The sequence below is a fragment of the Ochotona curzoniae genome, unplaced genomic scaffold, assembly GCF_017591425.1.
Source record: "Ochotona curzoniae isolate NIBS_2020 unplaced genomic scaffold, NIBS_Ocur_1.0 contig_1014, whole genome shotgun sequence".
Taxonomy (NCBI): Eukaryota; Metazoa; Chordata; class Mammalia; order Lagomorpha; family Ochotonidae; genus Ochotona; species Ochotona curzoniae.
Window position 1 is genome coordinate 19,365,696 of NW_024464920.1, and position 14,536 is coordinate 19,380,231.

General features: G+C 34.4%; 1 long non-coding RNA gene across 1 annotated transcript in view; it reads left to right on the forward strand.

Annotated features, from left to right (window-relative positions):
* LOC121162620 overlaps positions 1-14,282 on the forward strand; it is a 30,709-nt gene extending 16,427 nt beyond the window's left edge. The window contains exon 3 of the long non-coding RNA XR_005884817.1: positions 14,109-14,282. This is a non-coding gene — a long non-coding RNA (uncharacterized LOC121162620). The remainder of the gene's footprint in view (positions 1-14,108) is intronic.
* The last annotated feature ends 254 nt before the right edge of the window (positions 14,283-14,536 follow it).

The following is a 14,536-nucleotide window of genomic DNA, read 5'->3' on the forward strand; positions in this document are numbered from 1 at the left end:
TGAACATGCGAGGGGCTCCAGTATCTCCTCTTCTTTCTCCTGTGCCATAGTACAGAGAGATGGACTGATGACAGTGAAGGATCTCCAGCACCTTCTCATTATTTCAAATTCATCCCCTGCTGTTCCTTTACATACATTTTGGCTATGCTAAAATCCTCAAGATTCAGGAAGTATTGAACCCTGATGCCACAATGAATTAGGTAGAGATGTTAATATATGTAGGAAGTGAAATGGATGGGGACTGTTCTTTAATGATTTGAAAGTTGGCTTTAGTAAGAAAGTGAAGAGCACAGCTGACTTTTTACTCTATATTTTATGTGAAGTAATTAAATACTAAACAGAATGGAAGGAGTGCAAAGAACCTATACATGCTTTACTTTTTTAATTAAAAAAATTTTTTATGGAATGGTTCCATAGGCACAGGGACTTCCCTACCCCACTAATCCTCATTCCCCACAACTTCCCCATTTCCTCAACCCCATTGTTTCCCCCCATATTATTATACAATAGGATAATCTTTCATCAACAGTTACAAGTCCAACATTCTGCTATTTAGTCTGTCATGGCATTGTAGGTATAGACAATGGTAGTCTAGTATCTTATTGTCAAAGTATATTTAACAGTTTTGTTGGGGGTACTCATTTTATTTGGGAGTACAGGTATATACATCAGGTATCTTCACTTTCCAGTATGGTTGCCTTATATCAGAGATAACATGATATTTGTCCTTTTGGGATTGGCCTATTTCACTGAAATAAAATAAATCTTTAACATGTTATTCCATGGAGTAGATATACTACAGTTTACTTATCCATTTCTCTTTCAGTGGGCATCTGGGTTGCTTCCATGTCTTCACTGTTGTGAAATGTGCTGTTATAAATATAGGATTTTGGGTCACTTTTTCATGTGCAGATTTTGCTTACTTTGGATGCATTCTCAGGAATAGGATAGCTGGGTCATATGGTAGATTGATTTTCAGATGACTTAGCTGATTTCCTTAGAGGCTGCACTAGCCTATGCTCCCATCAATAATGGAGTGGGGTACATTTCTCCCCACACCCATACCAGCAGAACCTGCACACATTAACATATTCATGATCCTTCTGGTTTCCTCACACCTTACTCATACCTGTGCAAATTGTTTCTTTTTGAAATTCTATTCTAGGTTTGTTTTGTTTTATTTTTGCTTATATGCTCGTCACAATCTTAATCAGTAAAAATGGTGCCAGTAATGGATATTAGAAACAGAACTTTAAATTTGACAATGGTTTGTTCTCATAATTGAGGCACCCAGTGCAGAAATAACTCATAGAGGCTGGTGCTGTGGTGCAGCAGATTAAGCCTTGTTAGTATCCCATGTGGCTGCAAGTGAGGTCCTGGTTGCTCCACTGTCACACTTCTTTTTAGTGTACCTGGGAAAGTGGCAGAGCATGGTGCAAGCACCTGGTCCCTACAACCCATGTCAATGATGGAGCTGCATCGTTCCAGATGGGAGTTCTATGCTCCCATCTTCAGCCTCGCCTATGCCGCTTGCCTTTTGTGGTCAATTGGGAAGCAAACCAACAGATGGAAGACTCCGTTTTTCTTTTATCCTCTTGATGTCTCACTCTTCTGGTCTGTTTCTTCCTGTTTCTCTGTAGTTGTTTCAGGTAAATAAAAGTAAATCTTTAAATGAACAGGCTATAGATAATTAATGCAAAAACATTAGTATTACTTAATGGATCACATATGTTGGTACACCTGAAATACACAAACAGGTCAAGGAAGGAGGATATCAAATGATTTTGAAGCTTAGTTTGCTACAGTAGAAGTGGTGGCCATAACATTTTTGGCCTCCCTGCTTTCTACTGAAAACTCTATAATGTATAAATGTGGAAACTGCAAATGAAAATTCATAGCTTCTTACATGGATTATCAAAAAGTCTGAAAAACAATCTTGAATGAGTCATTTTCTATGACAAGGGCTAAGGTAACTTAAGTGAGAACCAATACCAATGGTAGATTGTGAAGATTACAGAGTTTGAATTCAAATAAATTCTTAATCCTTCCTACGTCTGCATGATGATAGGGAGATAGCAGAGGTAGAACCATGACAGGGACGTTTAAGTAGTTTGGAAGAAACTATAAATTTTGTGTTTTTCAGTCCCAAAAGCACATGACTTTAGGAATATCATGTATCTATCTGTGTGAGTGAGAAAAAGAAAATTCTCTTTATTAAAAAATTAATTTCTGCACTTATCCCATGAACTGTTTTACATTATAACCAACCTGTAATTGCTCCTAGACATAAAATGGATATGAGATACAAGGGTTGGCGTAAAATATACGGTGGAAGTGGGCTGAATGCATTGTCATATAAATTCACTATGTAGAATTCAGTATATTGGATTAAACATATGGATTGGCATTGAAACACCTGGTTAATTGACTAACTGAAGGTTGTAATAATCAATAAACTATACATTTTTAAGTTGAAATTGCCTGAACTTTATTGCAACTCTATAACAAAAGGTTCAAAGGATCAAACAGAGAAATGAATATACTTCTCTCCTTTTCACAGCCTAAAAGTAGATACTTGAGGGTATTTGCTTCATCAGATAACACTGAAGGCATTGTTGAGGAGACTTGTGGTTTAGCTTACATTATAGTGGTCAGATCTCTGTGGTGTGTGTACATGAGAAAAATTCTTTACTTTTTCATTGAAGTTGTCAAGATTTTAAAATTTAAAAAATTAAAACTAGTAGTTAAAACATTTTTACCTATAGATAACTAGTAGATAGAAAACATCCTGAACAGTAAGTTGGCTTTTTCTTTCAACTCTAATATAAGCAATGGTTATATGGCTAAATCCTGAGCTTGCAACTGCCAGGATCCCATATGGGCACCAGTTAGTGTGCCAGCTTTAGCACCTCCCATCCAGGTTCCTGCTTATGTCCTGGAAAAGCAATAGAGAATGGTCCCAAAAAACATGGGGCTTTGCCCTGATATGGGAGACTTAGAAGAGCCTCCTGGCTTTAGATCAGCTCAGCTCAAACCCTTGTGACCATTTTGATGGTGAAGCAGTGGATAGAAGATCTTTCTGTCTGTGTTGCCTTCTCTCTGTAAATCTGCCTTTTTAATAAAAATAAATAAATCTTTGAATATCTCCTACCAAGACAATTGTTAATTAAAGTTGAGATTTCTTCAAGATTGCAATATCACCCATCTTCCCTCTTGCATTTACTTTCTAAAACTTAAATTGTCTTAAATGCGCCTTATTTCTTCATCCTAGATCTTTCAGGTATCATTTTAAAAAGTTCAGTTTCAATTAGTAAAAGCATAGTTCAATACTTGAATTTACAGGTACTTTAGAAGACAGGGAAACGCTTACTTAAAATTCCACCAGAAAACTAGACCTCTGCAAATAATACCAACAGTATGCCCAAAGAAATAAGCATAATTAAATATTTCTTGTTATTATAGTTGTCTCTATGTAATTGATTTCTATGCCTCTCTATCTAAGTTATTGAATTCTACTTCTGAAATAAAATTATTCCTAGAAATCAAAAGCCAGTCTTCTGGTTCAGTTTGCAAACCTAATAATGTATGTTTAAACTCCAGTCTGTTTATAGAAAGTTTAAGTGGTACACTGCTTTAATGAGTCTTAAATGGACTCAATCTTTTTGTGTATACTCTGCAGCAGAACTTTCAAGAAATAAAAATAATTTGTTAGTTGATATTATTATTATTGCAAAAAGCTATCAGAATGAGAACAAGTCAGACTATGGTCAAATCATAAAACCATATTTGCATTCATTGATTTCACAGACGGATTAGAACTTGCTTACCCTATGTAAGCCAGATTCACACACACTTTCTGTTAGTTTTCTTAGTTTTTTATCCAACGTTGAACTCATTATGCTTCCAACTCCACTCTATGTCTGGAACTTGGCTATTGCTACTATTATTAAACAAACTAATGTTTAAAAAATCTAGAATAGGTAAAAGAAAACTGTAAAAATAAAAATATTTGGAGAATTTAGCTATTTTATTACAAAGCTTTCCACATAGTTATAATGTGAAGACAATACACTGTAGGTTTTAGACAATGAAGAGCAAGTCCAGAAATCTACATGCAAATGACACATCATTTTCTCATTGCTGCCAGAGTAATTTATTGGGAAAGTATTTTCAATATATGATGCAAAATCATAGGCCAAAAATAAACCTGATGTGTGTAGCACTTTAAATGACTCATAGAGTTGTAAAAGCTAAAAATATAAAACTTTGTGAGAAAATGTGCAAAGATCTTTATGATCTTGGCCTAGGGGAGAGTTACTTGGATGTGACAATAAAAGCATGATCCATAAAATAAAACATTGGTAAGCTTGGCTTCATAAATATTAAATATGTTTGCTCTTCAGAAGGTACTTAAAATGAATTCAGAACACAAGCCACCTTCTGGGATAAAGTATTTGAAAAGTGACATGTGTCTAGAGAGATTACTTTCAACTCAACGATTCCACATAAAACAGGGTTGCTAATTTGAATGGACACATTATTAAACAAGATGTGTGGATAGTAAGTAGAACATTAAAAAATATCCCTAACAACACCGATCATCATGGAAATGCAAATGAAAACCACACATACTAAAATGACAAAAAGCCAAAAGCAGTACTAAGGGTTGATTGATACAGCTGTGAACAAAATTGGAGTCTGTCAAATTAAATACAGTTTCATTAATTATCCTATATGTTATGAATAACAGATGCTGGGTTCTTAACTTTATGACAGGGTCAGTTTATTATAAATGAACGGTAGTAGGCCGAGTATTGCCGTTCTTTCACCAGCTTCCCACAGGGTGCTGTGTTGAGGCAGGGGCATGCTGTGCTCATCACACAGCACCAGGCCAAGCGTATCTGAAGCTTGTAATTGTGCAGTGAGGGAGTCTGCCTTTTGAAAAAAGATAGTCTTAAGCGAAAGAGAAGTTAATTCATCTTCTTGGGAAATGTGCAGAAATATGAAAGGAGAGAGTATTCCATCTGAAATTCCATCTGAAATTTACTTTTGTAGAGTATGAGATAGAAATCTCTTTTTTTGTACAACCAGCAATATGACAAAATTTGTTAGCATGCATTATTACTAATTTCTTTCTTCTCTTGATTGAGCTACAAATATAAGAGTTTAGTCAAGAGAAGAAAGATACGCTCTTTGGTATGTGTTACTGTTTTCAAAGTTCTATTTGTTTTCCTCTGTCCATTGCAAATTGTTTTTGTTACTGTGACTTTATATCAATGCCCTGTCAACATTCACTTGTTGGGACCATGCTTATTTTTACTTGGTTGTATTATGACTGCAGTCATTATGTGACCTTTAATGTGCCACTGAAATGCTTCTGTTTTTCTGTGCTACAGTATGAAACAGAAACATGAATGTGTTCAATACCTTTATAGACCAGCAGAGGGAGGACAAAGCACTATTTTACCATAAGGAATTAAAAATCTTTGAAAAAATGTATTCTCTTGAGACATAGAATACATTTATGAATATGAAATATATTTATTGATCATAATTTATGCCTATGTTATAAAAATGTACTTAAATATTTACATACTGTCTATAAGTCAGATAATTTAAGGATGAGCCTAAATCTTCAGCAAGAGGTGTTTTTTCACAAGCATTTAATTTTTCAAACAATGCAAGTAAGCCAAAATTTAAACAAATTATGGAATCTATCAAGTGTGATTCCTGCTTATTTTGGGGAGTAATATCAGGCAGGATCTCCAGCAATTGACTATTATAATTAAGAAATATATATGTATTACTTATAATGGGTTTATATTTGATTAAAGGAACACAATTTTTTGATGTGAGAATATGTAAACCAATTAAAATCTTGAATAGAATAATAGCTCTAAATATTTCTGAAATGCTTTTTGCTTCCCATATACAAAATTAGAAAATATTGTAAACATTGTAAGATAAAAGGGAGCTGACAATTTTCTGATCATTTATAAACTGACTAATCTTACATATTTCTTTAAAAAGCTGCACTATTCCATCCAAGGATTTTATTTGCATCTGGCCATTCTTCTCTATTTATCGTATGAGAACAATGGAGCCTGCTATGAGGTTGAAAATGCTCCACTGAACCGCTCAGTGCCAGTAATTCGATCAAGCAAAGGTTACAAAAGCCCTGTGGGGTACTTGATATGAAAAGCACAGGTAGACCTGATTGTGTTGCATCAAATATTTTTAAAGTCAGGACATTGGTGCTAAAATTAATGCTCCATCAAGGTAATTCTGTTACTCAGAGTTTGATATATCCATTTCATTTTGCTGTAGATTTGATTTTGCTCATTATTAACACATATTATCTGCACTCAAACTTTTTGTTTCCCCAAACACACACGCGTTTAATATAAAACACTGTGACATATAAATCCATTCTACAAAGGATTATTTAAGATAAATATTGTACAATAATGTATTGAGAATAATTTTTATTTTAAAACACATTTCTCTAAAAATGCCTTTATATCCAGAATTACATTTCAAACAAAAATATATAAATTATATATTTATAATAATTCTGGATGTTATCATGCTTCTATTTCAAAATATTTTATGCAAGCCAGGTGCTTGACTTTTGGGTTTTGTCAAGAAATGTGAACTTCACTGTATCCTTTTACACTTCTAGTTATACTCCATGAAAAGTTACATTATCAAATATATTCAGTTCAAAATGAGTTCATAAAATAACCAGACAAAAGATCTGATTATCTTTTCTAGAAAGTAAGATATAATGAAGTATTACTTCAAAGTAAATCATAAAGAAAAAGATGGGTATATTTGAGTGTATAAACTTAAAATATTTCTGCCTTTAAAAATAAACAATCTTATGGCAGTGATGTGGCATAATGGATAAAGCTGCCATCTGTGGTGCTGGTGTCTCGTATGGGTGTTGATTCACATGCTAGCAGTTCTGTTTCTAATCCAGCTCCCTGCTAATGTTCCTGGGAAAGTAGCTGACAGTAGCTCAAGTGCTTCGACCCCTGCATTGACGAGAGAGGTCCAGATCAACCTCCTCATTCCTGACTCAGGTCTACCTAGCACCCAACACTGTAGCCATTTGAGGACTGAACCAATGGATGAATGATCTCTGTTTCTGTGAATACTCCCCACCATTCCAGATCTCTGCATTTTAAAACAAACAAACAAATAATAATTTTGCAGTGCAACTTAAAAGCAAAAGACCAAATTGGAAAAAAAAAAAAACATGCTGTGTATAAGAAGTGACACAACAAACAACTGTGATTCACAGAAAAATATTTCCCAACCCATTGTTATCCAAACAGGTCATTTAGCAAATGCTTAAAATGTGTACATGTATTTTGACATGGTAATTGTATTTCTGAGAATTTAACCTAAAACACACTTTGGTATTTTTGTTAGCTTCTTCCTTTGCTTATGTTTTTTTCTTGGATAACTTCTTTGTTAACTGCCTATACTCTCTCATCCATCTTTACTCAAGGGTCAACTACTAAATTAGGCCTTTGCTAATCAACCCATTTAAATTGCAAATCCCACCTCTTTAGTTCAACCTCCCTTTCTCTATGCTTGTTCTTTATGTCATTGCACATTCTGTCTTCTTCTTTGAAGATTTATTGTGTTTATTTGAAAGGCCGAAAGACAGAGAGAGAGAGAGAGATAAACAGGGAGATATTTTCTCCAATGGTTCATTCCCCAAATATCTGCAATGTCTAGGGCTACATTAGTCCAAATCCAGGAGCCAGGAGCTTCTTCCAGATACTAAAGTGGGTCATCTTCCCCTGCTGTCCCAGGCATATTAGCATTGAGCTGGTTCAACAGTGGAGCAGCCAAGACTTCAGCCTGTGCTTACATGGAATGCTTTACTAAGTCACAGTGCTGATCTGTAACATAATTTTTCTAACGTTCTTATAATGAATGTCTGTTGTATAGCATTTGTCTCCGTTCAATAGAAGGTAAACTCAATCAGGACTGAAACCCTGACTTGTTTTATGATTATAAAAATAGTGAAACTAACTTTATGTCTTAGAATGATTAAATATATTATGATCTATCCAAATGTATATTGGTTTCCTAAGGCAATAAGAACAAATGCCATATCTGAATAATTGAAAACAAAAGACATTTATTCTGTTACAGTTGTGGTACCCAGGAATCTGAAATTAGGACCTGCATAGGTGAATTTCTTCTCAAGCCTTTGAGAACAGTTGGCTCTGAATCACCCTTTTGGTGTATTTATTGTAACTTATTCCTTGCTCTTCATTTCACCTTTTCCTATTCTCTCTTCTTGTACTCTCATCAGACACAAATCATTGCATACCACTGCATGTCATTTCATGTCATTGCATTCAGAGTCAAAGCCATCTAGAATATTCTTACCTTGAAATGTCTAAATCAGTTATATTTGCAAAAACTCTTCCCAAGCAAGATCTCATATGATTTATATTGATATATATGGGAGGGGAGTCACCATTCAGTTCACTTTAATATGTTCCATTATTATGGTGCTATTAAAATCATAGCTTAATTTGTGTTCAAGAACTGTAGAAATGTTCATGATATAATATTTAACTAGGCAATAATGCAAAAATATATGTATTGTACACACACATATATAGGTATTTTTCTAATGCACACTGAGTAAATAATCCTAATGTTAACTGAAATTATAAATTAGTCATGTCTAAGAAGAAAGATATCAAAATATTCAAGCATGTCCAGTGCTAAGACATTGGTTGATATATTCGTATCATATGATATATCAACCAACATGTAGTTTATTTTTCTCTTTATAATTTCCAGTTTTGTTCCCAGAGTTTTGGCAAGGGAAAATTGATTTTAATTCATATACAACATTTACAGATCTCTTCACAAAAAATAAAAAATAAGGATAGCATTTATAAGTGGTTTATTTGGAAACTAGGAAAACTTAGTGATTATCCTCCCTTTTATATTTAACGTCATCAGGTTTATCTCCCTGAAATTTTCATGTTACTCTGTTCAGGAAGATGTGAGAATCATCTCTAGAGGTTTTCTTGAAAGATGAGAGAACAGTTGTGTTGGGAATTTTAAAACTCACCTTTCTGCAAACAAAGGATTGGAGCTTGTCGATTTTTTGATTTCTCTAGAGGGTTATGGTTTTGCCTGTTTTAGCATGTTATACATTTTATAATTTATCAGTCATATTAATCATTAGTTCCATTGAAGTTACACTCATCTTTTTGACTTTTCTTTTAAAAATAATTATGTTCAATCTTTTGATTTCTGTACTCTTTCTTATGGATTAATTCATTGAACAAGTTCCATATTCAGTGTATTTCTCTCCCCGCCCCTGACCTTCCTGTTTCCTGTCTCCCTCTCCCTGTCTCCTCCTCCTTCCTCTCTCTTCCTCTGTCCTTCCCTCCCTTCATTTCTTTTTTCTCTGTCTTTCCTTGGCTAATGAGCTTGTATTTAAATTTGGTAATACAGTCATAAAGTCATAAAGATGGGAGCAGGTGCTCAAACTGGGAGTTTATGTTTTCATCGTATGAAGAACCAGTTTCCCTTCTGAGCCGGTTTAATAACATGTGCATGGCTGCTTTCTCTAAGCACAACAGATTCCACATTAGTCTATTTTATGCCAGCACTGGATATAAACTGGCATGCATTGTTACAAATATAACTTTCAGAGAGTGTAAGCTTCGGCAGCACATATATTAAATTTGGAATGATAACTTTTGGAGAGATGTGTCTTGTCCTCAGTTTAAACTTAATTGATCCCATTCTTTGTGCAAAATAAGAATAATAAGAAAAAAAATCCTGTGTAGGTTTACATTCTTCATATGTTCTTTGAGGTAGTGATGATTCTGGAAGTTGGGAAGAGAGAGAACATAAAAAACAACTTTTTAAGATTTTTAACAAGGGTGATTAAATGCTATTTCATGTAGTTTCTAATGCTTTCCCCAGTGTTGTGTGTTATGTGAGACATCTCCCAGAAGTGTATCCTGCAATAATATAAAATATACTTAAAAATCATGTTGAGGTGTATTGATAAGCATGAACTCACTGACACAGGAAGAAAGGTTGATTTTGTGTAACTGGAGGCTTAAGTTAGGACAGTTTCCTAAATCGTTCCTGCTGTAGAAATTATTACCCAGTATAAGCTTTCTTGCTTGCTTTCTTTCTTTCTTTCTTTCTTTCTTTCTCCCTTTCTTTCTCCCTTTCTTTCTTTCTTTCTTTCTTTCTTTCTTTCTTTCTTTCTTTCTTTCTTTCTTTCTTTCTCTCTTTCTTTCTTTCTTTCTTTCTCTTCTTTCTTTCTTTCTTTCTTTCTTTCTTTCTTTCTTTCTTTCTTTCTCTTTCTTTCTTTCTTTCTTTCTTTCTTTCTTTCTTTCTTTCTTTCTTTCTTCCTTTCCTTTCCTTTCCTTTCCTTTCCTTTCCTTTCCTTTCCTTTCCTTTCCTTTCCTTTCCTTTCCTTTCCTTTCCTTTCCTTTCCTTTCCTTTCCTTTCCTTTCCTTTCCTTTCCTTTCTTTCTTTCTTTCTTTCTTTCTTTTCTTTTCTTTTCTTTTCTTTTCTTTTCTTTTCTTTTCTTTTCTTTTCTTTCCATTATAAGGTTTCTTAGTACAACATTTCCAGTTTGAATCTCATTTTTAAAATGATACCTCTAAGAATTCAGCAACTCTTTATTTTGAACATCTAAGTAATGTCTCTGTACAGGAATTATTCCGGATCATCTCTCAATTAGAGAAGTCCAATTCTCTCAAATGTAGATAGTGTCTCATCAGCGATCCTGAGAAGCTTTGTTCCTGAGATCACATTTAAGCTGATGAGAAAAGTCACTTCTCCTACCCCGCAGTTGATGTTCAGTTCACCTCTGCTAATGACCACGTGGCTGTGGGGTTCCCACATGTTGCCCTTCAAATGTGAGCATGCTTACTGTTACACATCGGAGAAAATAAGCAAGTCCCTGATAATGCTCACTCTTAATTTCATTCTCTGTTGCTTCTGTTCACTTTAGACCACATCTGTAATTATAAAATGAGGTTTAATTTTAAACAAGATTCTCTAAGACTTCATGAGGTGAAGGCATCATGACATGGGAAGGAAAGTGACCAATGTTAAGTTTCTGACTTACTTCCAGAATCAAATGTTTTCCATGACTAGGTATTTCTTTTACACTAAGATGTTTTTAGAGGATGTATGGTTGCTGGAATTAAGAACAGTTAGCAATATTCTCTGTGAAGCACTTTAGAGTCAGGGCTGTATAATATTGATTCTAGTGACCTGTACCATGTGCTGACACATCAAAAGAGACTAATAACATTTTCTTAAGTGCACCTAGATTCACATTCTACCTGTGACACAGACACTGGGTAGCCATTTCAGTTCCCTGAAGTGCATTTTTTTCCATCTGTAAAAGGAATATGTTGAAAACTTCTATTGCTTCAGTTTGAAGAAAAGAACAGGCTAGAGTCGATTATTGTTTATGCATTCTAAAAGTATTTATAGCTGACCAAATGATGTAACATTGAGGTTATGAGTAAGGCTAAAAGACGTTGTTGGATTTGAGTAGTGACAAAGAAACATCAGTGATATTTCTGTTCTATTAAATTTTCTTTTCTACAGAAATCACAGTGTGTCTGTTTTAAAATATTTTCTCACCAGTTAATAACAATAAACTTGCCTGCTTTCTTCCTAGCTGAATCCTAGACAGTTAAAATACTGCCTGACACCGAGCAAACATTCAACTATTATTGAAATAATTCAGTATCAGCTCGTTGCTCAGGGCCAGTCACTGCAGCATCCCCATTTGCTGACCTTTATGGCTAGTCGGTAATTTTTTAAACTTCCTTTAGAGTAGAGAAGAGAAATGATAATAAACTCACAGTTTTATATTCCATACATAGATATAGCAACAATAGTTTAAAATCACAGTATGTATATCTCACTATTGAACATTGTGAGATTATACAGTAAGATAAATTATAAAGTTATAATTCTATGGTAGGAAATATGTTTTACTTTACACCATTATGAAGTTTAATTTTTGTGTGAGTGAAGACACACAAGATAGATTTCAGTGTTTATGTTTTAAAAATTTATTGACTGTTCTACTAATACAAAATATTTTAATGGAATTATAATGTTTTGCAATTTTGTTTTTATGGGCATATACAATTTTTTTGTGTGTTTAAACATGCGCTAAGGAGGTTGGCATGTTGTTGGCAATCTTGGTCAGAATGCTTCCTTCTTTCAAGAAATGTTTGGACTATGTGACAGCTTTCATGTACATTTTCCTACGCATGAAGTTTAAAACATGTTGTTTCCTATAATTGTTACTTTGAAAGTTTAAAACTTTATGGAAATGTTACCAAAGACATATATAACTGAAATGAAATGTTCCTGAAAGCATCATCCTAAGTTCTTCAGTAGAATTTCATTCATACTTTCTCTGGTGAAGATAATTTAAATTTCATTGAATATTAAGCATTTTTGCTGTCTGGATTGCTGTCGTTTTTAAGGCTGTCTCATTTCTCAGAGTGAATCATTATACTTTTTAAAAATCTATTATCTAATATGAATGCTATTTTAGTATTTTAAATTCTAGATATGAAAGTTGTTTAACAATTGGACCCCCCCACAGTTCTTAAAACTATTCCTTGGAATTTAATTTGCTTGTTTTGATTTTATCACAATGCCTTAAAAATTAGCAATTTGTTTTCATTTGATGTTCATTGAGTTTAAAGGCATTCAACTTTTTAACCTTCAGAAAAAAAACATTTTTTTTGTCATAGTAATCTTTCTTTTCCTAATATTGTGATAGTACAATATTAGTACAATAGCTCAAAATTACATTCTAAATCTTTATGTTAAATTTGGGGAAAATAAGATGTACTTATTTTAAGAGAAACTAATTCAGTATATCCTGTTACATTCCATATTTCAGTTGATAGAGACTATTGCAGAATTATTTTATGTCATTGCATTAATAAAAACACTGTGCATTGCAAAAATAGACACAAACAAGTAGATTTAGGGATGAGCATGGAATTTAATTGTAGTTAATGAATTATTCAATAACACTGAATGGAGACAGGGCAGCCATTTCCACTGAGCTCAAAATAAAAAAAAGTCATTAGGATTCCTATAGTAAAATTCATTCCTTGCAGCATGCATTTCTGTTCACAAACTGATCTGATTTCTATTCCTGTATATTTACTTTTCTAGAAGGTCACATATGTGGAATCAGGTATTACATAGACCTTTTTTGAATTTTGTTGCTTTCACTGAAAAAATGTAAGGTTCATTTATGCTGCTGTACTTTAGTGAAGTGAGAAGAAAAGTAGAACTTCGAAGTTCTATACTACCATTTTTTCATCTCGCCTTTTGCTAAGGGATATTTGAAATATTTCTATTTTATGAGGAGAAATTATGAATAAAAGGCATTTAACTGAATATGAATGAAAAGTATAAACAAGGTTTTCTTACCCACCCCCCCCAAAAAAACAACTCCTAGCGATAATCTTCCCTTTTCTGTTTTACTTTAAACACCTGCCTCAACTTTTTTTTTTAATGTGTTTATTTACTTGTTTAAGAGGGAGAGAGAAAGTAGGAGAGAGATCACTCACACTGTCTGCCAGAGCTGGGCTGGGCCAGGCAGCAGCCAGTACTGGGGACCTCAGTCCCTTGTCCTCCTAGCGTCTGCAAAAGCTAGAAACCAAAATCAGGAGTGGAACTGGGCTTTGGAAACCTAACCTCTAAATGTGATGTGGCAATCCCACCAGGTGGCTTGATCCCCTGGGTCACAGCACCTGCCTACCATGTGGGCTTGTTCACAAGCATTTGAACTGTTCATGCAAAAGCCTGCCCCAATACACTCTTGGTCTCCTTGTGGACTGGCTTCTGCTTTTCTGTGCCCATGATAGAAAATGGTTACTTACAGAGACCAGGATTCTGTTAGCATTGATCAGTCGTCCTTAATTGGCTGTTTCTGACCTTCCACTAGAAGTTTTTGATGAAAAAGTTTCTCCATTGATTTGCCTAAGACACTGCAGAGTATGAGTCACCAAATATTGCTGTTTTTCTTTCTATCCTATAAGCCTATGATATCTTCTCATCATTGAGGTGTCAGTGGAAGTGTCACGTGAGATTTGAGTGTCCGTGAAAAGCCTCCGGACTGTGCTTCCCTCCGTTCCAGCAACATGGCAGTTCAAGACTGAACAAAAGTGAGGGAAAGTAAGGATCTCATCTCCCCGGTCAGTGGAGTAAGAAATAATTGTGCATTGTTTTACATCGTGGGGATCTGGGGCTTGCTTGTTTCCTCAGTGCAGCCATACATGTTTATAATTAACATACACATTCATAGTGCTGAATTTATTTATAATATTTTCATTTGAGCTTGATATATTATTTAAAACCCCTCCAGGGCCATTGAGTTGCTCCTCTGTTGTCCCTGTGGTCACATTATTTTCCTCCCTCTGTGTTACTACCCGTTTTCTTACATCATGCTGTGTTGCAGTTGTAAAGA